The 18,230-nt window shown below is 47.5% G+C and overlaps 1 long non-coding RNA gene across 1 annotated transcript in view; it reads right to left on the bottom strand.

The window, feature by feature from the left end:
- Positions 1-1,122: 1,122 nt before the first annotated feature.
- LOC139276694 (uncharacterized) overlaps positions 1,123-18,230 on the bottom strand; it is a 122,993-nt gene continuing 105,885 nt past the window's right edge. The window contains exon 3 of the long non-coding RNA XR_011595973.1: positions 1,123-1,478. This is a non-coding gene — a long non-coding RNA (uncharacterized lncRNA). The remainder of the gene's footprint in view (positions 1,479-18,230) is intronic.

Here is an 18,230-nt window from a genome sequence, read left to right as displayed (position 1 = left end):
TTGGATCCTGCATTTCAGCAGAGCGCTCTCGAGCTCTCCTTCCCCTCCTCACCCTGGGTGTGGCTCGCTGCAAGTCACTGGGACCCACAACCTTGGACAGTAGGACACCATAAGAACATAACATAAGAACATAAGAACATAACATAAGAATTAGGAACAGGAGTAGGCCATTTAGCCCCTCGAGCCTGCTCTGCCATTCAAAAAGATCATGGCTGATCTGGTCGTGGACTCAGCTCCACTTACCCGCCCGCTCCCCATAACCCTTAATTCCCTTATTGGTTAAAAATCTATCTATCTGTGATTTGAAGACATTCAATGAGCTAGCCTCAACTGCTTCTCTGGGCAGAGAATTCCAGAGATTCACAACCCTCTGGGAGAAGAAATTCCTTTCAACGCAATTTTAAATTGGCTCCCCCGTATTTTGAGGCTGTGCTCCCTAGTTCTAGTCTCCCCGACCAGTGGAAACAATCTCTCTGCCTCTATCTTGTCTATCCCTTTCATGATTTTAAATGTTTCTATAAGATCACCCCTCATCCTTCTGAACTCCAACGAGAAAAGACCCAGTCTACTCAATCTATTATCATAAGGTAACCCCCTCATCTCCGGAATCAGCCTAGTGAATCATCTCTGTATCCCCTCCAAAGCTAGTATATCCTTCCTTAAGTAAGGTGACCAAAACTGCACGCAGTACTCCAGGTGCGGCCTCACCAATACCCTGTACAGTTGCAGCAGGACCTCCCTGCTTTTGTACTCCATCCCTCTCGCAATGAAGGCCAACATTCCATTCACCTTCCTGATTACCTGCTGCACCTGCAAACTAACTTTTTGGGATTCATGCACAAGGACCCCCAGGTCCCTCTGCACCACAGCATGTTGTAATTTCTCCCCATTCAAATAATATTCCCTTTTACTGTTTTTTTCCCAAGGTGGATAACCTCACATTTTCCGACATTGTATTCCATCTGCCAAACCTTAGCCCTTTCGCTTAACCTATCTAAATCTCTTTGCAGCCTCTCTGTGTCCTCTACACAACCCGCTTTTCACGAATCTTTGTGTCATCTGCAAATTTTGTCACACTACACTCTGTCCCCTCTTCCAGGTCATCTATGTACATTGTAAACAGTTGTGGTCCCAGCACTGATCCCTGTGGCACACCACTAACCACCGATTTTCAACCCGAAAAGGACCCATTTATCCCGACTCTCAATGTCCCCTCGCTCAAAGCAGTCCGGAAAGGGCTTGACATACCCATGTGCTGCACCACCTCCTCCAGATTCAGTGTCACAATCTCAACATTGGGGCCTTCCCGCTCTCCCTGATCCTCCTGCTCACCCTCATCCTGATCCTCCTGTTCACCCCTCGTCCTGATCTTCCTGTGGGAGTTCTGCATTAAAGACTTCATCCTGGGTCAGGCTCCTCTGTGAATGATCGTTCTTCTGTGGCAGAGGCTTGTGCTTCCTCAGGGATGGGCACAACTTCTGCAAAATTAACAGAGCAGACAATCGGTTAGCAGCAGAGGAGAGGGCAGGGTGGCCTGAGTAGGCTCACACAGCGCAGGCTTATCTGAAAGACCATGATGAATGATCGCACATCCCATAAACCGAAGCGTAGCTGACGGAGAGTACATTTCATAAACCGAAGCGCGGCTAGTCCACGCAGGACTTAACATTTAGCCAAGCCAGACTGTGGAATTTGCAGTACTTACCCTCTCTCTGTAAGCTGGGCCCAGCTTGTGCACCAGTTGTTGACCTTCTATAGCCAGCACCAATCATACCAGCGATCCTCACTTCCAGGGGTGTCAGTGGGTGCATATTTGCCAAACCTCCTCCAGTTTTTGTTCGCTCTCTGTTGTTGTGCGCCACCTTCCTCTGCAAAGATGAAAATAGAACTCTTTAAGAGAAGGGGTCTGCTGTGGTGGTACACACAGATGGTCACATTTACAATTGTAATTCCAGTACATAAATGAAAATATTACTTCCGTAAACTATTTGGCCAAGGTCCTGTCACTTCTGTTTGCACTGCCTGTTGGTCCTCGGGGTGGTCACCATTGCAGAGAAATAATCTCCAACTTTGTCCCAATGCCTGTTCATTTCTTTTGGCTTTACCTTAACTGGATCTTTGTTCTGAAGCTCATGCCATCTGCTCTCAATGATCCCAAATTTTCCCAGCCGCTTAGAACGGCATTTTTCAATGTAGTGCGCTGACTTCCTGGGGGAAAAAAAGCGGCAAAAATCTACCTTTGAATTTGGCCACTCCCTCAATGTCCGGATCCATCGGCGCCACGCAGCAGAGCCTGGGGGCGGGAGGGGGGGGAGGGGGGCGGAGCTTCGGCCATGCTTGCTCAGCGCAGCCAGCAGGGGGGCGGGGCTTGCGCCCAGCGTGTGGTGTAGTGCCGGCAGGGGCACGCATGACTGTTTGAGCGTGCGCGCATGCGCAATGGGCGCTCCAGTCTGCGCACATGCGCAGTGCAACAGGAAGCTTGGCAATCGGCCAATTAAAGAGAGAGCGTCCTCAGAATAAGTGACTATGAAGTATATACAGAGGTGAATATTCATTTTTGTGTGGCTGAGGGAGTGGAAAGGAGTGCTGAATAGGTGTAAGAGAGGTGTAAGTGTGATCATTGAACATTACCTGCGTTTGAGTCCAATAGACGAATGGCGCAAGAGCATGCAAGAGGAACCAAGAATTTCCTCCATGAGGAAGTGGAGAAATTAGTGACTGTAATAGAGGAGAAATGGCTGGAGCTGGATATCAGCAAGAGTGGTCCATCAAAGGTTTCACCCAAGGAAATTAGAAAAAGATGGAACCTAGTTGCAGAAGAATTCTCCGCAGGGGTCAACACCGCAAGATCTGGAAGCCAGTGCAAGAAGAAATGGCAGGACGTTGGTCAAGTAGTGAGTGTAAGTAATATCTTCATCTTTAAATTGAATTGCAGTGGAAAATGTGCATCTGTATGTGTCCCATCCATCTGAAGTGCACCATGTCTGACAATTAATATTTTCATCTTTGCAGAAGAAATTGGCCCACAACAAAAGGGAGAGAACTAGAACAGGAGGAGGGCCGCCAAATCTGCACCAACTATCACCCCTGGAACAGTGGGTCGCTGCCTTGCTGAGTCGCACCGGCAGAAAAAGAATCAGCTCTGTACAAGCTGGGCCCACACGTGAGGGTGAGTCATTAAAATGCATAGCCGCCCTTCAAATCAACCTGCTGACTGGCCTGCTACGCGTGAGACTATTCATGTCACCCATCCTGCCCCCTCCTGTAGTACTGACCATTTGACTGTTGTGTTGTCTTTTCAGAAGAAGAAGACACTCCTCAAGATCCTGAGGATCCAGATGCATGTGCTCCAGACCAAGGCAGTGGGGGGGGGGAGGAGGGGTCCATGGAAATGTGTGCTCAGGAGAATGCTGACCGCGATATGGATCAGGACATATCACAGGCCATCACACTGCCAGAACCCTCCATTAACTCCTCGGCAACCTTCAATGCGTTCACACCTTCTGAAGTCGCGGGTCCGAGTGGCGGTCGGGAAATGCATCTTGGGACACCCAGTCCCCCACCGTCCCAGCCTGTGCCTCGCACTGGAGGGGTGCCACTAGGCAGACCCATGGTGAGGGGAAGGAGAAGCCGACCAGTCTCTCCTGAGAGGCAACCCTCAGCAGAGGTTAATCAGGTTATTTCATTGGGTGAGGAGACCAATGCCTTCACAAGATCACTCGTGGCGGCCGTCAGTGGGGTATGTGATGAGGTCGCGACACTGTCGGGTGAAATCTCTGCACTAAGACGGGAAGTCAGGGCAGGCATTTCAGAGGGTGTGCAGACGATGGCAGATGCCATGAGGAAACTGGCTTCTGCAATAAGGGCACAAAGGCCGGAGACTCAAATGCCACTCCCAATTCACTCCCCGCACCAGCCACCGGTCAGACCCAAGCCGGGCCCCCAACACCCCCATCCTCCCCACCACCATCACCGACCCTATAAGGAAGTGCACTTTCCCCGAGATGTGGGTGAGGGATGGGTGCAGACATTCTTTCCTGTTGTGGCTGTTGTTGTTGGTGTTGGTACCGTTGAAGTGCACTGTAAAATTTACAATAAAAGATATTTTGCATTAAAACTGAATCATCCTCCATTAGGACCATGCAACATTTAGGGTCAACTGTAAAAAGTAAAAATCCCTCACCCCTACAGTCATGCATGCCTGCCACCCCTAGCCCTGGTGGGAGGGATGGCCGGTGTGTTCTGCAGTCAGCAAGGTAGTTGATTTATCTTTCATTTATTTGTGATGATGTTGTGCAGCTGTTGTGCTGAAGAATTTGTAATGTTGTGCTGATGTTGTGAAGGTCTTTAGTGCTTTGTCATCCTCTAACTCACCTTCCCCCCCGGCAGCCCCCCCCCCACTATCTCTGGCTACCTGCGCTGATCTCTTGAATGTAGGTAAGGTTTTTCCGTACCTACAAAAGTGGCCACATACACTGGCCTAAGTTAGTTTGGAGTAACTTTTAGCTGGCCAAATTTGCTTCTATGGCCAGAAGAGGTGTAAGTGGCTTGTCACGCCCCCTTTTGGAGAGAACAAACTAAACTAGAAAAAAACCTAACTAACTGACTTACATTGGAGCAAGTTAAATGGCGAAATTTGCAATTTTTGAGTTACTCCAAGAAAAGCTACTTACTCCAAAAAAAACGGGGCAACTCTTGGGGAAATTTGGGCCCATAGATAGAAACCAGGGCCTCAGTTTCATCTGGTAGAAAATTCCTGGTCTTTATCCCATGATCCATATTGCAGCTCCGAAAGTGCGCGAGCACACCACACCCTTCACGGAAAAAAGGGAAAAACATTTTGGGTGCCATTTGGCCCGGGATAGCAGCAGCACCTGAGCTCGACAATTGCTTGCTGCATCTTGTGTATGTTTCCCTTTCCAGCCTCAGCCCTTCAGTGTGTCCCTCGTTACCCTGGCAACCTCAGTTACCGGCGCAGACCTTAAGCTCCACCCACAGAGCTTAAGGGCAATCTGCACTGCTCCAAATTCAAAGTTTATTCCGGCAAAATCTGGAACTTTATTTTTGCTGCAGTTGGCCACTAAAAAAAACGGACGTACCTCGACAACTGCGCCAAAAATCAGCCGTGTGGAATTTTGGGCCCATGGTACTACGCCCAACAGATCATGCTTCCTCCATGACTCTCGAGAGCGAGTATTGTCATCGTGTTTGCATGTAAGCCCAACCCTTACCTCACCCAATGTTCACAGATCTATGCTTACTGCAGTGTAAATGGTCCCTGTAACGGCCTGAAGATGTTTTCAAAAAATTCAAGTCCTCTGTTTTGTTCAAGAGGCCAGTTGCTAGCAAACATTTCCCTCACTTGAATGTTGTTATAAATGTGCCTGTTCATTTGTGGGTGGCCATATTATGCGAATGCCTCAATTTCACCTCCTTGCTATCCTCCTTCATCTGTGACATTGGATGGTTAGTTTGCAGAGTTGTTTGCAGCAAGCATTACTATCGCCACATTACCTCTTGATTCAATAACTTTGAAGGAGACCTTAGCTATTTTAATTTTGAAATTGGATTTTACATCCTTAACCCTTCAAACCATAAACCATACTGCCTGCAGGGCAGGGAAAATGGAGTACGAGAAGAAGCTTGCAGGGAACATTAAGGCGGATTGCAAAAGTTTCTATAGGTATGTAAAGAGAAAAAGGTTAGTAAAGACAAACGTAGGTCCCCTGCAGTCAGAATCAGGGGAAGTCATGACGGGGAACAAAGAAATGGCAGACCAATTGAACAAGTACTTTGGTTCGGTATTCACTAAGGAGGACACAAACAATCTTCCGGATATAAAAGGGGTCAGAGGGTCTAGTATGGAGGGGGAACTGAAGGAAATCTTTATTAGTCAGGAAATTGTGTTGGGGAAATTGATGGGATTGAAGGCCGATAAATCCCCAGGGCCTGATGGACTGCATCCCAGAGTACTTAAGGAGGTGGCCTTGGAAATAGCGGATGCATTGACAGTCATTTTCTAACATTCCATTGACTCTGGATCAGTTCCTATGGAGTGGAGGGTAGCCAATGTAACCCCACTTTTTAAAAAAGGAGGGAGAGAGAAAACAGGGAATTATAGACCGGTCAGCCTGACCTCAGTAGTGGGTAAAATGATGGAATCAATTATTAAGGATGTCATAGCAGTGCATCTGGAAAATGGTGACATGATAGGTCCAAGTCAGCATGGATTTGTGAAGGGGAAATCATGCTTGACAAATCTTCTGGAATTTTTTGAGGATGTTTCCAGTAAAGTGGACAAAGGAGAACCAGTTGATGTGGTATATTTGGACTTTCAGAAGGCCTTCGACAAGGTCTCACACAAGAGATTAATGTGCAAAGTTAAAGCACATGGGATTGGGGGTGGTGTGCTGACGTGGATTGAGAACTGGTTGTCAGACAGGAAGCAAAGAGTAGGAGTAAACGGGTACTTTTCAGAATGGCAGGCAGTGACTAGTGGGGTGCCGCAAGGTTCTGTGCTGGGGCCCCAGCTGTTTACATTGTACATTAATGATTTAGACGAGGGGATTAAATGCAGTATCTCCAAATTTGCGGATGACACTAAGTTGGGTGGCAGTGTGAGCTGCGAGGAGGATGCTATTAGGCTGCAGAGTGACTTGGATAGGTTAGGTGAGTGGGCAAATGCATGGCAGATGAAGTATAATGTGGATAAATGTGAGGTTATCCACTTTGGTGGTAAAAACAGAGAGACAGACTATTATCTGAATGGTGACAGATTAGGAAAAGGGAAGGTGCAACGAGACCTGGGTGTCATGGTACATCAGTCATTGAAGGTTAGCATGCAGGTACAGCAGGCGGTTAAGAAAGCAAATGGCATGTTGGCCTTCATAGCGAAGGGATTTGAATACAGGGGCAGGGAGGTGTTGCTACAGTTGTACAGGGCCTTGGTGAGGCCACACCTGGAGTATTGTGTACAGTTTTGGTCTCCTAACTTGAGGAAGGACATTCTTGCTCTTGAGGGAGTGCAGCGAAGATTCACCAGACTGATTCCCGGGATGGCGGGACTGACCTATCAAGAAAGACTGGATCAACTGGGCTTGTATTCACTGGAGTTCAGAAGAATGAGAGGGGACCTCATAGAAACGTTTAAAATTCTGACGGGTTTAGACAGGTTAGATGCAGGAAGAATGTTCCCAATGTTGGGGAAGTCCAGAACCAGGGGTCACAGTCTGAGGATAAGGGGTAAGCCATTTCGGACCGAGATGAGGAGAAACTTCTTCACCCAGAGAGTGGTGAACCTGTGGAATTCTCTACCACAGAAAGTAGTTGAGGCCAATTCACTAAATATATTCAAAAGGGAGTTAGATGAAGTCCTTACTACTCGGGGGATCAAGGGTTATGGCGAGAAAGCAGGAAGGGGGTACTGAAGTTTCATGTTCAGCCATGAACTCATTGAATGGCGGTGCAGGCTAGAAGGGCTGAATGGCCTGCTCCTGCACCTATTTTCTATGTTTCTATGTTTCTATGTTTCTATGCAGTCTCCCTTGTTCCCAAGCACATTTGCAGTAAATTACTGACTGCTGGGCAGTAGAATGACAAATAAAGTATTACGGGGCCAATGTTATATCTGTGGGTAGGACTAAGCAATTTGCATTTGAAAATAAACTACGTGTCATCTTGATTCTATTAATGAAGTAACAGATTGCTATAGGGATCCCATTTGTAATGTTCTTTATTGCCTGAGAGATTGGAAAGCCAGTTAACCACTGATCGGAATTACACTGGCAGCTAATGTGGGTGGAAACCTGTTACATTGGATACTAACATGGCATGAAATGTGTGTGTTGTGTTGAGGCCTTTTTACAATGAGGCATAAATGCCCAAACTGAAACTTGAGGATTAATATTGATGAAATCAGATTTTACAAATACTATGCAGTTAACAAAACAAATGCTTTCACAAGTATAACCAAGCTATTAGCCAAGCATCATTAAAGCTTATACAAGGATACTTCAGAACTTCCTGTACTGCTCTTGCATTAGTAACCCCAAAGCCATTGAGCATTTCATTTCAGTATTGAAGGAAATGCAGGCACTAACTTGTTTATTTTAAGTGGATTAATATACAATCTAAAATGGCAGACAAAAGACTATGAGATGAGTGCATTAAGCATTTGTATGCTAATTTCATCAACAGCTTTTTTAGCCTCATCATCATCATCTATAGACAGTTCAGCCCTGTAAATAGTTTAATACAATACCTAGGCAACTGGAACTTGATTTCAAAGAAGCAATAAAAAACAGTAAAGCATTTTGTATTGCAGCAGTAGGTGAGTGTAAAACTTGTGGGAGGTGGTTCCTAGTGCACAACAAAGGGTCTTAAGTTTGTAAGGGTGGCACAGATTGTGTCCGTTACAAAGGCACCAGATTTGGACAGCTTCCAGTGAGTGTGAGTTGCTGTCACCTGTCTATTTACAATTTTATTGGAGGTTGACAATGTGAAGGAATTTGGTCGAATCAATAGGCTGAAAGGCATGTGGAATGAAATTACTTCATATACATACTCCAGGCAGATATTTGCAGTACTGAATGACAGGGCGTTGTTGGGGCAGGAGGTGCAAGCATGTGATCCAGGCTCCATTAATGTTTCGAGTGGTGATTCTGCATCATTTGAAAGAAAATAATAACAACATGCCAAGTTAAATGAAAAAGGTCTGCGACTCCATGTTGGGTATGGCATGGATAGGGGTCGAAAGTTTAACAAAATCATGAGTTTGGCAGTCCAGACAATTAAAAAAAAATATCCAACAGAGTTTCTACGATGTAAGAAAGATTCTATTTTACTTGTTTGGTTTTCATACATTTCAACTGAATCTGAATTTAAAGTAGCCCTTATTCTTTGCGTTCAGATTACATTCATCTCAAAGATTCACAAAAAACTCAAAAGTTGATCTGGTCTGCATCGATAACCCCCCGTGATGTCTGCGCTCCTCAAATTCTGCCCTCTTGAGCATCCCTGATTATAACTGCTCAACCATTGGTGGCCGTGCTCGTCAGCTGCCTGGGATCTAAACTCTGGAACTCCCTCCCTAAACCTCTCCACCTCTCCACTTCTCTTTCCTCCTTTAAAGCACTCCTTAAAACATACCTCTTTGACCAAGCTTTTGGTCATCTGCCATAATTTCTTCTCTGTGGCTTGGTGTCAAATTTATCGTTTTGTCTTATAACACCCCTGTGAAGTGCCTTGGGGCATTTTACTACGTTAAAGGCGCTATATAAATCCAACTTATTGTTATATTTCTTTTTTACTACGGTTTATAATTGTGAATATTTGTAGACTGCAGACAATCCAATTTAGTTGAAGATGAGGATAACAGGAAATGCCTCATCATATTGACTTAATTAATGTTCTGCAATTAAAATAGGTTTCCACTTTATCTTATAAAAGATAGTGACTAATAAATCGAATAGGGATTTGAAGAGAAAATTCTTTACTCAGAGATTGGTGAGAAGGTGGAACTCACTACCACATGGAGTAGTTGAGGCAAATAGCATAGATACATTTAAGGGGAAGCTAGTTAAGTTCATGAGGGAGAACAGAACAAAAGATTGTGAGATTATGTTTAAGATTTACATATAAGATTATGAGGGGGCTTGACAAGGTGGATGCAGAGAGGATGTTTCCACTGATGGGGGAGACTAGAACTCGAGGGCATAATCTTAGAATAAGGGGCCGTCCATTTAAAACAGAGATGTGGAGACATTTTTTCTCTCAGAGGGTTGTAAATCTGTGGAATCCGTTGCCTCAGAGAACTGTGGAAGCTGGGACATTAAATAAATTGAAGACAGAAAGAGACAGTTTCTTAAACGATAAGGGGATAAGGGGTTATGGGGAGCGGGCAGGGAAGTGGAGCTGAGTCCATGATCAGATCAGCCATGATCTTATTGAATGGCAGAGCAGGCTCGAGGGGCTGTACGGCCTACTTCTGTTCCTATTTCTTATGTTCTTCTGTCCTTATTATGCTAATAGGGCGAGATGAAGAGGGGTGGGAGAAGGCTCGTGTCGAGCATAAACACCGGCATAGATCAGTTGGGCTGTATTGACCTGTTTCTGTGCTGTAGAGTCTATGTAGTTCTATATCATTCCATGAATACAGGCCAAACTTAATGCTGCAGTCCACATCATAACCTACATTCATTATTAAGATGATTTCATATAATAACCATTTTACAATTGGGGACACACTGAGACCTCTAGAAAGTAAATTGATCACTTACTGGAGCAGTCAATAACGTTTTCATTTTATTTAGAGCTTAACATTCTGCTCTTGAATACTATTTAATATTAAAACATTCCACTAAACTGGGAGGATAAGGCTCTACATTTCCCCATTACTGTCGCCCCGACAACTCCACAATTGGCAAACAGAGATAGCTTTTAATCAAACTGTGGCAGGCAGTGCCTTTCCCTCTCTCAGCTTGTTTCCTTATAGAGTTCAGTCAAATAGCTTGGCTGAGAAGAACTGACAAAACCCTCGAACTATTACATGGATTTGTACTCTTGCGATCAAACTCGTAACCCTCCGGTAATGAGGCAATCACTTTACAATCTGCACTACATGCTGGCCCCTCAACTAACTCATTCTCCAAGCTGCTTTTTCCATGTCTTTTCTCCACAGTGACAAAAATGTCGTTGCTTTATATTGTAGATCAATTGAAGCCTACACCTTGACCTTTTCTAAACAGAATGAGCTCAGCCAAGAGAAGACGCAAGCGGAGCCTCATGCTATATGACAATATTGACGGGCTCAATTGTCCCCAGTTATCTGCGCCGTTTTTTTTGGCGCCCGCCGCTTTTTTTGACGTAAATTAAAATATCCAGGTTTCCCCAAAGTTTCTACGCCGGCGTAATTTGGTCAGTGACGATTTTTTTTCGGTTAGTTTTTTTTGCGTCATAGGGGGCATGATGTCTGCGGCAGTTTTTCAGATTTAAGCAAGTTTGGCCAACGTACATTTTTCCGAGGACCACTTCCAAAAAATCTCCTGGGCACTTAAGAAAAACCGGCGCACATTAAAAAATCGTCGCAGAAAGACGTCATTGTTTTTATGCAAAGTTTTGGAGGGAGTCAAGAAGACAAAGAATATGCATCTTGAAGCTTAATTTTTTCAAAGTCAAAAGGGAGAAAATGGAAGTTTAACGCAATTTAATTTTGAATTTTTTTCAAAGTACCACACCACCACCGAACCTCTCCTCGCTGGGCTCGAGGGTCAGAGCATCGGCCGGCAGAATCGCTCCCTCGCCCGGACACAGGGGCTTGGGGCACGACTTCAAAAGAAGCCCCGGGGTGGGGTGGTGGGGGTGGAAGCCGAAATGTAGGGATGAGAACCCTGAGACTACGCGTTATAAGCGTGCGTTTCATGAGGAGTTCCACTGGCAGGACTCCCGTGAGCAAGTGCGGGCGGGACCTGTAGGCCAGCAGGAGGCGCGATAGGCGGTACTGAAGGGAGGGTCGTTGGATGCGTAGCATGCCCTGTTTTATGACTTGGATCGCATGTTCCGCCTGGCCATTGGAAGCCGGCTTGAACGCCGCTGTCCGGACGTGTTTGATACCATTGCCCGACATAAACTCCTGGAATTCATGGCTGGTGAAACATGGGCCATTGTCGCTGACCAGAATGTCCGGCAAGCCGTAGGTCGCGAAAACCGTACGCAGACTCTCCATGGTGATGGATGTCGTGCACGAGTTTAATATGGTGCACTCGATCCATTTTGAGTATGCATCAACAACGATCAGGAACATTTTTCCCATGAATGGCCCCACATAGTCTATGTGAATACGTGACCATGGCCTGGTGGGCCAGGGCCACGGGCTGAGTGGGGCCTCCCTGGGGGCATTGCCCAGCTGGGTACACATCGTGCACCTGCGAACCAAGTGTTCCAGGTCTGAGTCAATCCCCGGCCACCATACATGTGACCGGGCAATGGCCTTCATTAACACGATGCCAGGGTGCTCGCTGTGGAGTTCCCTGATGAACGCTTCCCTGCCTTTCTGGGGCATGACTACCCAGCTGCCCCATAGCAGGCAGTCGGCTTGGATGGAGAGTTCATCCATCCGTCTCTGAAACGGCCTGACCTCCTCGGGGCACGCCCTGTGTGCGGGCGCCCAATCCCCAGTCAGGACACATTTCTTTATCATGGATAGGAGGGGGTCTCTGTTGGTCCAGAGTTTGATCTGGCGGGCTGTGATGGGGGAGCCTGCGGTGTCAAAAGACTCAACGGCCATGACCATCTCAGCGCTTTGCTCCGCTGCCCCCTTGGTGGTGGCCAGTGGGAGCTTGCTGAGCACGTCAGCGCAATTCTCAGTGCCTGGCCGGTGCCGTATGGTGTAGTCATACGCAGCCAGTGTGAGAGCCCATCGCTGTATGCGAGCTGACACATTGGCATTGACAGCCTTGCTGTCGGACAACAGGAATGTTAACGACTTGTGGTCCGTCTCTAGCTCGAACCATCTACCAAAAAGGTACTGGTGCATCTTTTTCACACCGTAAACACAAGCGAGTGCTTCCTTTTCGACCATGCTGTATCCACGCTCTGCCTGGGAGAGCGACCTGGAGGCATAAGCCACCGGCTGGAGTCGGCCGTCGTCATTACCCTGCTGCAACACACACCCAACCCCGTAGGACGATGCATCGCACGTTAAAACCAGTTTTTTACAGGGGTCATACAAAGTCAACAATTTGTTAGAACACAGCAGGTGCCTCGCCTTATTGAAAGCCCGTTCTTAACAATCCCCCCAAAGCCATTCACAACCTTTACGCCGAAGCATGTGTAACGGCTCCAACAATGTGCTTAAGTTCGGCAGAAAGTTCCCGAAAAAGTTCAAAAGTCCCAGGAATGATCGCAACTCCGACGTGTTGCCGGGCCTGGGCGCCCGGCGGATCGCCTCCATTTTTGATTCGGTAGGCAGGATCCCGTCTGCGGCAACCCTCCTGCCCAAAACTCGACCTCTGAGGCCAAAAACACACACTTGGCCTTTTTCAGCCGCAAGCCTACCCTATCCAGTCGGCGTAGCACCTCCTCCGGGTTGTGGAGGTGTTCCTCGGTGTCTCGACCCATTATAAGGATGTCGTCTTGGAATACGATCGTTCCAGGAATGGATTTGAGCAAGCTTTCCATGTTCCGCTGAAAGATAGCTACTGCCGAACGAATGGCAAACGTACACCTGTTGTATATAAATAATCCCTTGTGCGTGGTGATGGTGGTCAGAAGCTTGGATTCTTCAGCCAGCTCCTGAGTCATGTAGGCCGAAGTGAGGTCCAGCTTCGTGAACAGCTGGCCACCTGCCAGCGTGGCAAAAAGGACCTCCGCTCTCGGGAGCGGGTATTGGTCTTGCAGCGACACTCGGTTGATGGCGGCTTTGTATTCACCACAAATCCGACCGAGCCATCTGCTTTAAGGACAGGAACGATGGGACTTGCCCAGTCGCTGAATTCAACGGCCGAAATTATGCCCTCTCTGAGCAGCCTGTCCGATTCACTTTCAATTTTCTCACGCGTCACGTACGGCACCGCTCTGGCTTTGTGGTGCACTGGTCTGGCGTCCGGGGCGATACGTATCACTACTTTAGTGCCCTTGAACATTCCGACACCGGGCTGAAACAGTGACCCAAATTTTTGTCGGACCTGTGAGCATGAATTTTGCTCCACAGATGAAATGGCATGCACATCCCCCCCATTTCCAATTCATCTCAGCTAGCCAACTCCTCCCCAAGAGCATGGGGCCATTCCCCGGGACGATCCAGAGTGGCAGCCGGTTCTGTGATCCATTATGTGTTACCACCAAGTTTGCACTGCCCAGCACTGGGATGATCTCTTTGGTGTACATCCTTAGCTGCGTGTCAATGCGTTCCAGTTTGGGCCTGCTAGCTCAGTATGGCCATAGTCTCTCAAATTGTTGGGCGCTCATAAATGACTGGCTAGCTCCCGTATCCAGCTCCATGTACACCGGGATGCCATTCAATAAAACTTTCATCATCATGGGTGGTGTTTTAGTGTATGAGCTGTGGACGTCCGCCACGTAAACCCGCTGAACGTCAGCATCCATGGCTTTTCCCCAGGCATCATCCTGCATTGCAGAACCCTCGTCTGGTTCCTCTGTCTCGCAGATTTGCCTCGCCACAGCCTTTTTGCACATCCTGGCCAAGTGTCCACTGACATTACAAATCCTACAGGTATAGTGCTGGAACCTCAGCTTTTCGCATATGTCTACTCGCGCATCTCCAGCATGAGCTGAGATTGTTGTTAACAAAGGGACTGTTACTAGGCATTCCTCTCTGATTGCCCATTTGGTTGTTTCTAAGCACTCTGATGGTGGGTGTTAATGGTTCCGTCGCAGGACGCATTGTTCCGCGAGATGGCGTGAATTGCCGATCCCCTTTCCGTTGTCCCTGTTGCGGGCCCACCCTAGTGTCTGTTGCTGCCTGGGCAGTTTCAAAATGCCCTTGTCTGCCTGCGGGGTCCCTGGCCGCGTTCACAATGTTAACTCCCTGGTCCATCGCCATGTTGGGACCAGGGCTGCACGTGTAAATTAGCTTGGTCTCCTCTTCCCCTGCCATGAAGGTCTGAGCTATCAACGCCGTCCCTTCTAACGTCAAGTCCTTGGCCTCTATGAGCTTCCTGAAAATCCCAGCATGATTAATGCCCTCAATGAAAAAGTCCCTTAACATCTCCCCCCTGCAGGCGTCTGCCACAACGAAGTCCGAGATGCATTGTCCCTCCCAGCGCCGGTGTGTGTAGAATGTGTACGCTACTCGCCGGCTTGAGATGCTTATTGATCAGCTGGCTGAGCTCTTCAAAGGACTTGTCCGCTGGCTTTTGGGGTGCGAGCAGGTCTTTCATCAAGTCTGTGGTCCGCAGCTGGTTAGTCGATGCGCCCTCCGTTTGTCAGCCGCTGTTGCTCCCAGCTAGTCCTCCGTGACAAAGCTCTGCTGGAGTCTTTCCACGAAGTCGTCCCAGTCCCCACCCACACAGTAATGTTCCTCTGTGCTACCGGTGGCCATCTTCGTGGTTCGGTGATTCCCGTTTCTCGTCGCCAAATGTGGTATCCCTGCACCGTACTACAAACTCACACGAGGCATGTACTGTAGGCACAGTCACTACGTGACCTTAACCTTTATTCCCAGGACCAAGGAGTGCTGACCCTGGGTGGGACCTCCCCTTTTATACCTGGAAACCCAGGTGAGGAGTGTCTCCCACAAGTTCAACCCCTGTGGTCAGGGTGTGCATTTCTAGGGTATAAGTACAGTATACAGGAGTTGCATGAAGGTTACAGTTACATGAAGATTACCATTGCATGATGGTTACATAAATGACACCCACATTGCCTTGCGAGCACCTTTGGAGGATTCCGAGATGTATAGGAACAGAAAAGGTTTCCACTCCATTAATGTGCAGCTTGTGTGTGATGACATGCATCGCATCATGACAGTTGATGTGAGATACCCTGGGAGCACCCATGGTGCATTCATCCTATCCGAGAGCGTTATATCTGCCATGTTTCAGCAGCAACCAGAAGGGCAGAGCTGGCTAGTGGGAGACAAAGGGTACCACTTCGCCACCTGGCTCATGACGCCCCTACGCGTAACCCGGACCAGAAGCTGACCTGGAATACAACATGTCGCACATTGCGACACGCAGCATAATAGAGAGGACCATTGGCATCTTGAAACAGCTTTTCCGATGCCTAGACTATTCCGGAGACTACTTGCAATACTCCCCTGAGATTGTCGGTCAGTTCACCGTTGTGTGCTGCATGCTGCATAACTTCACCATCATGAGGTTGCAGCAGCTGGTAGTAGAAGACCCACCTGACGTGAGAGTGTCTGATGACGAGGCGGAGGACAAAGACGAGGAAGCCATGCAACTATCTGAACCCGGAGCACGACAGCGGAGCTCAAGCCTTGCGCCAGCAGCTCATCCCTGAACGCTTTGTTGCCAGAAGGCTCAGCGGCAACTATTCCAAATGGACCATGTTTACTGTTTGGACCTGTTCCGAAATGTTGTGTTGTGTTAATGAAACAAATAACGTAAATTATTCTTCTTCAGTTCCAAAAGTTGTGTTAATAATGGAACAAATAATGGAAAAGATTCTGTTATAATTTAAAATATATTTTATTCAAAAGTTTAACAAACACTTGTTTGTACTTAACTTTAATCAAAATATTCTTGTATCAAACATTAAAGTTTTCAGTTAAGATCACTTACAAACTTTAAGATCACTTACAAACTTTAAGATCGCGTATTAACTTTTAAACTTGTAAATTTACATAACTTACAAAAAACTTGAAATTTGAGAACAGTTACAACAGTAACAGCAATAATAACAACAACAACAACAACAACAACAACAACAACAACAGCAGCAGCAAAGAAAGGCGGCACCCATCTCTCTTCCACCTTATTCTAAGACCGCCCGATGTGCTTGATCTTGGTGACTTCACCCCTTCCCGCAGGCAGTGGCGCAGCTTTTCTCGGGATGCTACCAAGTTTATTCTTTCGAATATCTCGGGTAATGCGCATTTCTTGATGGGGGGTGTGGGTAGCCAGTAATGTGGAGGGCCTGGCTTGGGCCTCTTCAGAGGCTGGTCTGGGGATTGGAGTGGGAGTGACAGTTGATTCTGTCAATGGGCACGGGGTCTGGGCATGTTCCCTTATTGCAGCAGCTAACTCCGACATCCCCTCCCTCATGTGCTCTGACAGTGTCTCAATTACCTCCAACATTCCCTCCCTCATGTTCGCCGACATTGTATCAGCTACCTGAGACATTCCCTCCCTCATGTTCACCAACAGTGTCTCAACTACCTGCGACATTCCTTCCCTCATGTGCCCGGACAGTGTTCCCATTTCTCGTGAGAGTGGTGTTACTTCTCCCAATATTCCCGATATCTCATCACCCACCCCACTGATGGTGTCCAGGAGTGATCGAGTAAGGACAATGCTCTCCACACTCATTGCCATCATCTGAGCCACATCTGTTATATCCTGCATCTCAGGAGAGTGCTATCGAGCTCTCCTTCCCCTCCTCACCCTGGGTGTGGCTCGCTGCATCCCACTGGGACCCGCAGCCTCGGATGGTGAGAAACCATGGAATGTCCCAACATACCACTCAGGAAAGGGGCTGGTACCTCAATGGGTGGCTTCATCCTCCCTCTCCCCTTGCCCCTCCCCCTCACCCACATGTTCTTGGTCTGGAAGGTGGGATTGGAAGATGTTCTCCTCTTCAGGCTCGTCCGCGTCTGAATCATCATCTGCATCAGCCTCAGACTCATCAGGGTTGGCCTCAGGTTCTGCAAAATATAACAGAACAGACAAATGGTTAGCAACAGATTTGGGGACAGGGTGGCATGAGTAGGCTCACACAGCGCAGGCTCATTTGAAGGACCACGATGAATGGTAGCACATTGCATCAACCAAAGCGTAGCTGACGGAGACATCCCCATGAACCGAAGCATGGCTACCCTGCGCAGTACTTAACATTTAGCAAAGCCAGACTGTGCAATTTGCAGGACATACCCTCTCCCTTGAGTGTGGGCCCAGCTTGTGCAGTGCTGGTTGCTTTTCTCCAGGCAGGACCCATCAAAGCAGCAACTCTCTCTTCCAAGGGTGTCAGTGGGTGCAGATTTGCCTGGCTTCCTCCTGTTCGAGTTCTTTCCCTTTTGTTGTGTGCCACCTTCCTCTGCAAGGATGAAAATATAACTTTAGAGAGGATGTCTTTCTGCTGGGTGGGACATACACGGATGGTCACATTTACAATTGCAACTCCAGTGAATAAATGAAAATATTGTTTACACTAACTACTTGACCAAGGTCCTGCCATTTCTTTTTGAACTGGCCTCCAGACCTCGGGGCGGTGACCATTGCACGATAATCTTCTGCAAGTTGGTTCCAGCGTTTCTTCATTTCTTTTGGTGAAACTTTTATGTGGCCTCTGCTGGTGTCCAGCTCGTGCCATCTGACCTCAATCACAGTAACTAGTGCCAACACTTCATCCTGTAATAAATTCTTGGTCCTTGAGCTGCGTTGCATCTTGTATTGCAGCTCCGATTTTTCCAATGAGAATGAAAGTTCTCACACACAACTGGCTCTTTAAAAATAGCCGACTGCAGACCGGGAGCTGTACTGGGCATGCGCGCCCATAGCAATCACGTAAAAAACATCATTTTTTTCCCGATC

The sequence above is a fragment of the Pristiophorus japonicus genome, chromosome 12 (assembly GCF_044704955.1).
Source record: "Pristiophorus japonicus isolate sPriJap1 chromosome 12, sPriJap1.hap1, whole genome shotgun sequence".
Classification (NCBI taxonomy): domain Eukaryota; kingdom Metazoa; phylum Chordata; class Chondrichthyes; family Pristiophoridae; genus Pristiophorus; species Pristiophorus japonicus.
This window is presented reverse-complemented; position numbering and strand designations above follow the sequence as displayed.